This window comes from Euprymna scolopes, chromosome 14 (genome assembly GCF_053919585.1).
Source record: "Euprymna scolopes isolate OS-2025 chromosome 14, ASM5391958v1, whole genome shotgun sequence".
In the NCBI taxonomy this organism is placed as follows: Eukaryota; Metazoa; Mollusca; class Cephalopoda; order Sepiida; family Sepiolidae; genus Euprymna; species Euprymna scolopes.
Genome location: NC_136495.1, coordinates 13,979,797 through 13,993,808, shown reverse-complemented (window position 1 = coordinate 13,993,808; position 14,012 = coordinate 13,979,797).

Here is a 14,012-nt window from a genome sequence, read left to right as displayed (position 1 = left end):
TCTTCAATGTTGTATTCTGAGAGAATTGACTCAAGAGAGATTAACGCACACGGACAGAGGCATCGAGTTAACGTTTAACTAAGATTATGAAGTGTTCTACATTATTGGCCATAAGGTTGGTGCAACTCGTGACAGTACTCGATGTATAACAATTGGCTTTCAAAAACAGACTGATTTAAAGACGTTTTTTCGCTCGAAAAACTTGACGATTCGAAGATGCAAATGCTCCTGCAAATGTCGACGTCCGCCTACATACTCGCCTGCTATTCCAAGATGGTCATCTATCTTGTATTGACCAGGTTCAACATTGCTTAATTTTGGAGATCTAATGAGAACTGATGTGTCAACGTGATTATACTCGCCAAATCAATAAAGATTTGTTCAAGAGACATAGTAATTCCTGAAAATGACCCAGACCACTAGAAGGTGCTGATTTTCGTAATTTGAATAAAATTTGTATCACGATCTGCCTGACAGACTAAAGTTTTGTCGATGCCGTTTGGCCTGCTGCCCCTTGCCTCAGCTTTACATCACACATCTCTGGGAATTCTGTTTCGCAGATTTGCGTGATAATAACATGCACTAAGTGTGGCCTTTATCAAAATTCACACTAGTTAACTTAATCGCAATTGATGTAGGATTCTTAATATGTAATACTCAAGGAAATAATAATTTACTAATATTATGCCAAAACAAGGATCAGAGCGTTGGTAATGAAAAGAGGGAAACTTAATCATTCAACGTTTTGCCCATTGTTTCATGTAACTTTTTCAAGAGCGAAGATAGTGGCTAGAAATTGTACACGGCGATAGGATCAGTTATTTTTGGAGAATATATATAGTAGAAGTTTAAATGCTGTGCAAATAACGAAAATACATCAATGTGTATGTATACATATAAACACATTGATGTATACATATAAACACATTGATGTATACATATAAACACATTGATATATACATATAAACACGCACAATCCATAGTGAAAATACACTTGCTCATCATACATATACGTCGTATGGGGAAAACTATAGAAATGTACATTTCTCTGATTTGCAGTTGTTTCTGATTAATCTTATGAAGTCCTCAAAAAGAGCAGGTCTTTCTAATAATAAGCTCAATTCTAAATATATGATGACTGATAACAAGAAAACAAAAAACAAAAGCAAAACAAAACAACAACAACAAAAAAAAACAACAACAAAAAAACAACAATCAACATCTAACACCAGGCAAATAGTTATAAAATACGAAATCTCAGAATCGACTTACGTTGGGCCGCTTTCATGTATATGAAAAAAAAAATAAAACCCAGAAACGCCGTAACTTCTAAACACATGTCACACAAAATGAAGACAATAATTTATAACGTGTATGACCTTCTTGTAATTTTATACAGAATTTAATGTGTTATCTTCTAAATACATTAGAGTTTTGAATTTTTTAGATGAGTTATGAATGTCTGTATTATTTAGATAATCGGAAAATTGTTTTAATATTGAGTTTTATTTGCACAACGCTTCGGGCGATATAAGCTACGACCTTGTTTATGTGTTAAAATCAGCATTTTTGTAGGAAAAACGTTGCTCTGCACTCGAAAGTTTCGATATTTTTATCTAGTTGGAAGTATGTTTACACAAATTATAAAGATTATTTAACACTCAAGATGAGAACAATTGTCGAATTCATCTAAATAACACAAACATTTAAAAAATATGTCACACAAAATCAAAACAATAGTTCATAACACATATGTCTTTCTCGTAGTTTTATACGGAATTGAATGTGTTAACGAGACTGATACATTGCATCAAACATTATAAACTTTCCAACGACATATCATGCGGTATATTACTGATAAAAAACTAATCACGCCAATATTGCAGAGTTACGGAAACTCTCTGGCATCACATCAATATCATCTGTTCAAAGTCCGGAGAGTGTTTGGTTATCTCACAGTATACGACAATACAAAGTATGCGTTGAAGGCATAATACAAAAAAGCAGGTTGAAATGTTTATATATTCAATAATGATTCGATATTTTATTCATTTCTGATTAGTCATATTTTAAAGAGGGGGGGACTAATGTTGATTTTCACACCAAGATGACCTCCTCCAATGTTATTCCTTAAAAACATGATTATATTTAATCAAATACATTGCTTGTATGCAACGATGCGAGACGTGCATTGATTGGTTAATTATTTTTCATGTGGACGCTATCTTGTTTATCCGACGAAAATTGGACCTGTTCTGGAATGGTTAAAAAATCAATGAGATAAAATGTATAGTTTTTATTTTTATTTATTTTCAATAAATATAACATTAATATGGAGTCTGTGCAAAAAGGAGCCGTGGCTACCAAACCATATTAATCAGCAATGTTCAGTTTCTATTATCTTTATAACAAAGTTATTTGCAATGCTATTACGTTGATGTAGTACATTGCAATTTTCATCTTGTTAATTTCAAATCCTTTCATATATCCTGGAATTCTAATATAATTTGAATTAGATTTAAAGAATCAAGTGTTCGTAGCAAAATCTAACCAGACGTTGTCTAAAGAAATATATTATCTCACATTATTATCGCCCAAGTTTTGATCTTAAAAGAACTAGTAATAATCCTATAAGACGTTCGATCTATTAATAATACAATGACCAAACCATATCATAATAATTAAATTAAACTTTTAAATAGGCCTTTCTATGATGCTACAGTAGATAGATAAATCGATACATAGACGGATAAAAAGATACATAGAACTGCATATACGCTCAGAATTAGAAAGAAACAGGAGAGATGTGGGAGTGAGAGGGAAAATAATTGTTTAATAACAAAAGTATGTAATAATTACATTTGCCTTTTAAATAAGTATTTATGTATTCATTTATTTCCGTCGGGGCTTTTGTTTGTTTGCCGCATTCTCACTGGAAACAACAACAACAACAACAACAACAACAACAACAACAACAACAACAACAGCAGCAACAACAACAACCATTACCACCAAAGAAAAGATGTATCCACGAAGCCGAAGTGCTAAAATAGATGAAAAAGAGGAGAACCATACATTTACAAAAAGACACAAAAAACGGGAATCGGTCGTAGCAACTATAGGCCTATAACATACTTGCCTATAATATAAAAAAAGTACTAACAGTATAACTGAAAGAACAAATTTATCACTCCCGGGGGAGAGAAAGGATACCAAACTGGAAAAAGAGGAACATATGATCTAGTATACATAGACCAATAGATACTAAATAAGGTAAAAATAGTAGTAAAAGAACATAGCCATGGCATGGATCGACTAGAAGAAAGCATATGACTGGATCCTACAATCATGGATAATAGAATGCTTGAGAATGTAAAAAAATACAAAATTATACGTTTCATTGAGAATGGAATGAGAAAATGGAGACTTGAACTGAAAACTGATAGATAATATATTGATTAAAATGCAAAGAAGTATATGCCAGGTGATTCCTTATCACTGCTACTGTTCATCATGACCATGGTCTCCTTTAAAATATATTAAGAAATTGCCAAGTTGGATAAAAGTTTGCTAATACAGATGATATAATGAAACACCAAATGTACATGGATGATCTGAAATATTTGGAAGAAAAAAGTAACAGGAGACGATTTTCTGCTTGAACTTTCCACGAAATGTTGTATTGGCAGCAAATCGACGTATGATGTGTTGTCATGTAATGAATCTATGTTATATATTCTTAACTGACAGCGTGTTATCTAACGGGCTATAAAACTCCTACTTGTGAGACATCGGCTGGTTGGATGACCGCGTCTCTTATCGAGACGAGGTTCGTTGACTGTCATAGCTCTTGTGGGCTGCGACTTTGTTTGAATGTGGAATTTATTATATATAATCTCTCACATTCTGAAAATCATATATATGTATATATATATATATATATATATATATATATATATATATATGTGTGTGTATGTGTGTGTGTGTATTGTGTACGTATACAATGGGCTATTTAAGTGGCTATTGTCCCGAGATTCCTTAATGTTTATTTACTAAACATACCGTGACTCGACTAGTGTTTTAGGTGCGTGCGTATCAACATATAATACACATACACATGCCTGTCTGGCCGCTTCTGGGGGATTCGTCAACCGTCCTTGTAGAAGCCGGAACCTGCTCTAACAAAGACGCTTTAAGACATGGATCGAAGATAATGGGTGTTTATATATATATATATATATATTATTAATCTCAGGCATACCGTCAGTAGAAATGGAGTGACAACGATCTTTGGCTTGTGGCTTCTCTTCTTGAGACCGTCAACTCCTTGTGAGGAGACCTTCTTAAACGATCTTGCCTGTTCGACGTCTAGTATCAAACTCAACTAAATTTAACTAAAAATGTAGCACCTTACACGTCACGTCTGGTCCCTGCTATATACCTCCGGTGCAACTGATCGCTCAACATAGTTTGACACTTGTCAAATCATGCCACGATTCAAATTCTCGTGGTCGATAAGATCCTCGGCAATCACATGAAACAACACAAATCGAGGCCTTTTGCATTATCAACAGATACGAATCATCTTCCTCGTTTTACAGACATACTCTTCTTCCCACGAAACTTCAACATCCAAGGCCTTACTCCCTGACATCATTGACATTTAATCACATTACTAATTCTGAGGTCCAAAACAGAAAACCCTATCTGGTAGCAAGCACACTAATTTTCAACATACCAATTAACATACCAATTCTCTCAGATTTCACCAGATCCGGAGGGCCATGACCAGAGTCATGGAAAGGAGGCAATCACCACCTTAACTAACCTAACAATTTGCATCTTCCCTACGGTGCCTAGTCTATCCTTAACTAGCGGAAAGGTATCATGTGGAAATTCTATCCCCTGCGGAGTTTCGAGGCAATCAAAATCATGGAATTCCTCTTTCATACCTAAAAGCCTAACCGGTATCTTGATACTACCACTCCCTCTATGGGAACATCGTCAAAACGCCACTCAAAATTGGTCGAAACGTCACCTCTAGGAGATACTGAATTTTCATTATACTAATACAAAAACATTTTATCCTATGCCTTCTGCTGGATCTACACAAATCGGAGAAAAATACTGCGAAAAACAAAAACAAAACAAAACAAAAAATTCGCGATCCTCCCAAAAACTAGAATAAACCTTCGACTGCATTCTGACCCTTCATAAAATTCAGATAAACTTTCTGATAACCTGGTTGTCTGTTTTTTTTTCATGTATTTCCATTTCCGGTATCTGCTTAACTGTTACTTCTTTTTTTCTCTTTTTAATAAACAAAAAGTATGCCACAGGCCAGCATCCACTCCATTCTGCAAAATAATACAATGCAAAATAAAACAACAAAAATTGTACAAAAATGGTGCAAAAGTCACATACTGTCGTTCACATACAAGAACGATTCCCTCAACCAAGATTTAAAATACAATCATTTCACAAAGTCCCGTTTCACAAGGAATAATCAGTTTAAAACAATAAAATAACAACAGTTCTATGGAAAACAAGATTTACACGTCAGCAAGATTCACCATTACATGATACGAAACAAAATATTTTCTGGTAACACAAAACAAACCAGAATAATTTATTTCAATTATTTTTTCTTCCAATCCTCTTTTTTCTTTTCTTACTTTCCCAAAAGAAAATCAGAAAAAACAAAACATTTGTTAAAATTTCAGCAACGAAATTCACAATTTCTTTAAAAAAACACCATAAAAACGCAATTTTCCTTAACAGTCATTCACATTTCCAAATAACTACGTCACAATTGTTCATTAAAAGAAGTTTAAGAAACTTCTCTCTCGAAAATTCTTTTAAATTTTAAAACCAACTCGGAGCCCAGAAGACGTCATTTCGCCAAACGTCACGGTCATATGAAAGAACGATCGTTGCCTTCTCAGTGACACCCGCGTGTGCACACACTCATATGTATCACAGACATACACCGCATAGAAGTCGTATCTTTTCTTTTTTTTTTCATCATATGATGACGTCTTTCTCTCTTTCTATTTTCTTTTTTAATAAAACGCACATAGTCTGTAAATCACAATTCACAAACGACAAAATTTAACAATATTCTCATAATAACACGAAATCACTAATCATTTAAAAACAATTATAAAACAAGTTTTTTTCTTTTACTTCTAATAAACAACTTAAAAAATGACTCTTTTCTCCTTCTCAGACATGATAGAAAAAAACTACCATTTTGTCAACATTCAAGGTGCCTTGTTTTTTCGACAACACGCGTGTATTTTCTGTGCATTTTTTATTCTCGTATTTGTTCTTTTTCTTTTGTTGTATTTTTTCTTTCACAATCTCTAACTATCTCAAATCTTTTAAAAAAATTTTTCGCTTCTTTTGCATGTGTGTTCTTTTTTTCATTATAGATTTCTTTTTAATACCGTTGTCTATTTTCTTCTTTAAATTTAGTTCAAAATGCGAACCCTATTCATTTCGTTGTGTATATTTCTCTTCTTTTGTTTGTTTATTTCTTCTATTTTTCTATTTTTTGACGGTGTGATATCTAACGGGATATATATATATATATATATACATATATATATACATATATATATATATATGTTCCTCCTCCTCCTCCTCCTCCTCATCATCATCATCATCATCATCATCATCATCATCATTAGCATCATCATCGAGTACATCTGATTTTGTATTAAACTTTCCACCGACTATCGTAACTAAGACCATTTCGCTAAACATATACTACTACTACTACTACTACTACTACTACTACTACTACTAGTCATATTGATAACGATGAAAATAGTCGTAATAATAATAATAATAATAATATTAATGAAGCAAGTGGGTAGAATTTGCTCTGATTCTTGTCCAACAGTCTTTCTAGAGCTAGTGTCTCGATAAAAATACTGGTTAGTGGAAACCATAAAAAAAAAACTTCATGGCAGAGAAATACCAGTTTGAGGTCCATCGTGGTTAATCAGGTTCTACGGGCAGGTGAATGGTAATGAAGCCTTGATTGTTAGTTACATGGAGCTGGTGTGTCGATGAAAAATACCAGGAATAAAGCTCTATTCTTATGAAGAAGTAAAAGGTGTTTCAAATGAGGGAAAATAATCCGATGAATCAGATAAGAACAATACCTTAAAAAGGATGGCTTTCGCTAATAGAAATAGAATCGATCAAAAGGAAGATAGTGAACAGTCAATCTCACAGTACATCAGCCGATGGCATGGATTCAGCTATTAGGTTGGTGCGAAAATAATGTTCAACTTCAAAAGATCATAACTCCTTTCATAATAAACTTTATTAATCGAAATAAGAACCATTGGAATCGATACATTTTTGCCATTTAGAAACAAGTTTATTCATCCCATTAGCTTAGAAATCCGGACTTCTGGAAGCGATGAAGTCTTTGAAGGCCGCTTCCGCATCATCTCGGCTTTTGAAACATTTTTCGCACAGGAAGTTGTTGAGATGCCTAAAAAAGTGATAATCGGTGGGCGATAGGTGAATGAGGCAGAGTCTCGTAGGCCAATTCGTTCAGCTTCTGCAGGGTCAATTTAGCAACATGCGGGCAAGCATTGTCGTGGAGACAAATTGGTTCCTTCATATTGACCGATTTTGGGCACATAGGTTGGAGCTTTTGGTGCATTTCGTCAATTTGTCAGCAGTACTTCTCCCCCGTAATCGTTTTGCCAGAAGAAGCTGTGATAGATGAGATCGGCCGCAGACCTTCAAACAGTAATCGTAACTTTTTTTGGTGCAATTTCGGCTTCGGGAATTGTTGTGGAGCTTCTCCGACATCCAACCACTGTGCCGAACGTCGCCGGTTGTCGTAGAGGATCCACTTCTCATCACACGTCACAATCCGCTCGAGAAATAGCCCGTTTTTTGTTGCGCAGAAAGAGCGTAGAAAACACCTTAAAACGACGATATTTTTTATTATCGTTCAATTCAATTTATCCAACGTTCTTGACCCCCCCCCTATTTGCTTTAAACGACGAACGACTGTTGAATGGTCGACCTCGATCTCAACAGCAACTTGTCGTGTGGATTTGCGAGGATTGGCTTCAATTAAGGCTTTCAAATGTTCGTTATCAACCGCAGTCGGCTGGCCGCGACCATCTTCATTTTCAAAGCTCTCGTCACGATTGCGAAATTTTTTGAACCATTGTTGTGCCACACGTTCATTAGGGGTTCCTGATCAAAACGCATCATTGATATCCCGAGCTGTCTCGGCAGCTTTTCGGCCTATTTGAACTGGAACAAGGAAATCGTTCGGATTTGAATTTTGTCTATGTTGTTGAAAAGCCAGCAAAAAATGAATGAAGAGATTGAGAACCGTAACGAATAACGCGATTCGATATAGCTTTAAAATTATGTATAACATGGCTATTTATGAAATCATATATGAACATAAAATTACATAACAGTGTCTCAAATGGGTCTAGACATAGAAGAAGAAAACGAAAATGGCTGTACAAAAATGACAGATAGTGATATAGTTTAAACAGAGGGTAATAGTGTACTTAATAATAGTGAGACCTCGAGTGGGGACATGACAGATGGTGAATTAAATTTGCCGAATCGATTGAAAAAGTTAATAGGAAGTAGTGAAAAAAGAAAGCTTTTTAATCGCAAGAATGTTGAACTGACAAAGTTAGGAAACGCGACAAATAAAGTGAACAGGGTAATGAATGAGGTGTCACTTGACAACAAATGTTAATATTGGTTGGTAAGATGGTCCAGGCTAAAGAACCAAAAAATAACAGATGAAAAAAAAAACATATTGGAAAAGGAGAATTGAAGGTGATCTGGAGAGATCAAGAAAAGATTTTGAAAAAAGTTGAATTCAGGCATAGTTCCAAGGTCATTGGAAAAAGGGCAAACACGGGGGAAAGGAAGAATTGAATAGCCGATACAAACTGAAAACCAAGAGGTTTAAAACCGCCATGATGCAGCGTAGCATAGTAAAATTTTCAAAATTAAAAAGTATAGTAACAAAATTCAGCAGTTTAACGACAAACCAGTCAAGGTATTTAAGAAAGCTAGAAGCTAAAAAAGTTGCCCTTGCCTTTCCGGAAGCTACGCAGTTCTGATCAAGTACATGATCAAGAGAGAATTCCCACAAGAATGGTGCTTAATTGGCATGTACAGTAATTGAAAGACTGGAATTACATGAACAAGAGAATATTCACATTTTTATTGAAGGTTTAAGGAAACAAATGAAGTTCATGCCTTACATTCATTCAGAGGAAGTCTTGCAATAAAGATGAAACGTTGATGGTTTATATGCATATTAGTGTTGTGACACTTAATCGGCATCGGAATAATGGGAACTTTTGGGGGTATCAGAATCAATATCGGAATTGGAAAAATTTCTGGTTATTTTCCGATGCTAAAAACGATTCCTTTAATTATCTTTTTTTTATTTGATTTCGTTTAAAACAATATATTCCTCTGCTGGTAGTAGGAAGAAAATGATAAAGATTCATTGATTTCAATATTTATTGATTTCAATATTTATTGATTTCAATATTTATTGATTTAGATATTCAGTAAAAGTAAAATGCATAGATAACCTCCCCCACAAGTGTTTTTACACTTGAAAAATATATGCACATGCAAGATGTGTTGCTTTTTACGGTAATCTGGGCAAAATAACCATTTTATAGTTAAATATTTAAAGATTTATAACGAATCGGAATCGAAATCGGTCATTGTATCGGAATCTCGGATTTAGTACAGAATTGGTAATTGTATCGAAATCGAAAATATATACTAACCGTTCCATCACTATTAATGTAATATGCTACCTGGTTTTAAAAGCATTAGGACGACTACTTAGATCGTTAGTTTTATACTTAGTATTATTACATTTGACTGTTGACCTAAGAGAGAAAGAAAGAGATAGAGCGAGTGTGTATAGAATAAGAGTGAGTGGGTCATAGAATATACACAGAGAGAATAAAACGGTGATAGTGATAGACATGATCTTAATAAGTGGCTTGGTGAGTTATTAGCAAATTATACCTAATTAGTACAATTAAAAATATTTAGCATTTTATGTAATTTAAATGAATAGGGAAAAGGCTACAGAGAAATAAATATCAATAACTTAGACTTACCATTATAACAATATCGTGTATATATAATTAAAAAAATATATAGATTTATTCGTTTATTCAATATGGATGTTAAATCAATTAGGGGTGTAGAATAACTCTTTACACCTACGTGTTTCGAAGCCTTAAAGCTTTTCCTCGTCGCATCTATAATATGTTCTTATTTAATTGCCTCCCCACGAGAACAAGGTTAGACACAAGGTCGGATTTTAATGGGGGGAAATCCAGCTCCCCCAAAACAGGAGCACTTTGGATAGGAACAAAAATAAAAATTGTCTCAGTCATGAAGAATTTCTACTCCACTTACCGAGGACAGAAATGGTGAAGTGTAGTATCGGAAGAGAAACAACACTGTGATCTTGGTCGCATCTATAAGATGTGTCCTAGCAATAATCTCGCCTGTTCTCATATCGTATTTTATTATTCATAATCTATATAACCTTCAAAGAAATTTGTTGAGCTTTGCATTATCCTGATAAGTTTCCTCTTGAAGAATCTATCTTAATCTTTTAGGTCCCCATATATATATATATATATATATATATATATATATATATATATATATATATATATATATATATATATATATATAGGGAAGACTTGTACGCAGAAAACTCATACACGGAAGATTTGTCCATATTAAACTCGTCTAAAGAAATTTGTTGAGCTTTTTTTTACATAGGCATCACCACATTATCAAGGCCAAGAGGCCACTCAAGGATAAGGGTTAAAGAGTGTACAGTAGAAATTGGACAATATAATAATCATTAGTAATGAAAATTCGGTAAATTTTATAACTCATATGGAACGGCTCATCAAGAACTTATTTACGTTAGACTTGAACACAACCATATTGTAGTCAGCCGGAAAGCAGGAAAACGGAAGACAGTTCCACAGGCGTGCAGTTCTAAGAAAGAAGCTTTGTTCATGGAATCTACGTTTAGGTTTAGGCACAGATAAAGAGTGGGGAATTATTGATAGTTTTTTACAGCTAGACGAGTGTTTCTTGTGAAAGTTTGGCGAGGGGGACCATAGACTGAAGCTTAGTCGAACACTTTCCATGATAATAACGATACATCAGAGACAAACTCGCAACATCTCTTCTGTGAGATAGAGGTTGCAGGGAAGAGAAAAGGACATCTCCTACGAGGCTACGAAGTCTATTTTGAACTCTATCAAGGCAGGACAAGTCCTTTCTAGCAGCTCCTGCCCATATGTGGCAACAGTATTCCATCCTTGGACGTACCTGGCTCTTATATAGATAGAGAATAGCATCAGCAGTGAGATATCTACCGGATCGATAGAAATATTCCACCATTTTTCCAGCGGCCTTGGCAACAGACTTGATGTACGTGTTCCATTTAAGATCAGGAGTAATGGTCAAGCCCAGAAGCTTGTCAAAACTTGAGACCTCCTGAAGAAGAGAGCCATTCATTTTAATTGATGCCAGATATGGATCAGAATGTTGATGATGTAAAGAGAGAAGCTTGGTTTTAGATGCATTAAAAGTAACCAGCCACTCCTTTCCCCATTGTACTACGTGCTCAAGATCAGAGGAGAGAGAATTGGAGAGAACTTGGATGTTTACTGTCTTAGATGTGCTGCCATAAATGGTAGTGTCGTCAGCATAAATGTCTAAAAATTATGTAAGGATGTTATTTGGAAGACCATTAATGTAGATCAGGAAAAGAGTTGGGCCCAGGATGGACCCCTGAGGGACACCGGAATTAATACTGTGAGCTTCTGATTTTTGCCCCTCAACTACTACTCTTATGAACCTAACAGAAAGACATTTCCAGCTATACCATAGCTACAGATCTTATGAAGTAAACCTTTATGCCATACTCTATCAAAGGCCTTAGATATGTCAAGGGCAATTGCCCTAGAAAGGTTGCCTCCGTCGAGAGATTTTCTAATCGTATGAGATATAACTGTAAGCACATCTGCTGTAGATCTAGCAGAACGGAAACCATATTGAGTGTCACTAAGAAGGTTATTTTTGTTGAGATGGTTGATTACTTCTGTATTTAACACAGATTCCAGCAACTTACTCATGACGCACAGGAGACTTATTGGCCTGTACTGAGAGGGGGATGAGCGATCACCTGAATTCTTAAATACAGGGCATACTGATGACATTTTCCAGGGAGATGGGAAACTATTCTCCGTAAGACAACGTTTAAACAGTTTTGTAAGTATGGGCGCTAGTTCAGGTTGAAGTTTTTGCATTATCCTGAAAACTTTCCTCTTGAAGCATCTATCTTAATCTTTTAGCTCCCGTATATATATATATATATATATATATATATATATATATATATATATATATATATATATATACATATATATATATGTGTGTGTGTGTGTGTGTATACACACACACAAACACACGCATATACATATATATGTGTGTGTGTGTATATATACACACACACACACAAACACACACACACACACACACACACATATATATATATATATATATTAATTTAGGAAAACTCGTCTATGGAAAACTCGTACACGGAAGATTTGTCCATATGAAACTCGTCTATTTTTACTAGGTAGGAAAACTGGTCAATTATTAAACAAATATCGATTGAAAACACATTTTATGACCGTTATTGAAGGAGATACTATTTTTAAAAGCGAATACATACCCAAAAATGTTTTTTTAAATACTTTTACTTGTTTACTGTTGTTTAAAAAATGACTTTTCTAAGTGTCCGCCTTTTACCTCGCTTTGTAAGCTTTTAGTGGTTCAACCTCTTTTGAAGCATTATGACACTAAAAATATAAAAATTGTAATTAACTGTAAATGAAAAGTGAAATAATTTTGGTGGAAGAGATGATGTGTGTTGAAAATCTGTCGTATAGCGGTCTTTATTTTCTTTATTTTTACTTCAAAATTGTTGAATTTTTTATGTTGGGGCTGTTGTTTATAGTTTGTTTTTTTAAGGAGATATAGTTTTTAAAAACCTCTCTGCCTTTCTAATTTATATTTCAAAAATATTAAAAATTATTTTCTTTCGGAGTGGGTGCTCTTTTTAAAATTATAACTTTTTCAATATTTTCTTTAATTATATATTTTTGAGTGATTACCGACTCCCAACCTGATCTTCTCATCTCGAACATTTTTTGTTCTAAGTAACACTCAACACTACTTTTTTTTTACTGAATAAACGCTTAAAAATAAGTTAAACCACTAAAATCTTACAAAGCTAGGTAGGGAGCAAGGTAATGTCCAAGATCAGTGCTCGAAAAAAAAAATCAAGCTACAGGAAGTGGATAAGGTCGATTATGTAACACAACCGAACGAAACAGAGTAACGGAGTAAAGGTACGAAAAGTGAAACCATATATTTATGTTTAAAAAATACTTTAGTTTTAACACTTATTATGTTATTACGAGACAACAATAACAAAAATGTCAACTTGTACATTTCTTAAAATAGTCTTTTTCAAATAATATATGAAGTATTTTTACACTTATTGTGCAATCACTTTTATAATTACTTTAGTTTTAACATTTCGAGAGTTATTACGAAACAAACACGAAACAAGAAAATAATTCTATTATTATCAAACATTAAATTATTATATAAAATAATTTATTAAATATGTTATGTTAAACCTAAATTAATTATTTATAATAAAATTCGTGTTTTATTATTTGATGATACATGAAGTGTTTTCGTTTTTGTTTCGTAATATCACAAGAAATGTTAAAACTAAAGTAATTATGAAAGTGATGACACAATAAGCGTTAAAGTACTTCATATATTATTACAAAAAGACTGTTTTAAGAAATGTACAAGCTGAATTTTTCTTATTTTTTTTAAAATAATTATATGCATTT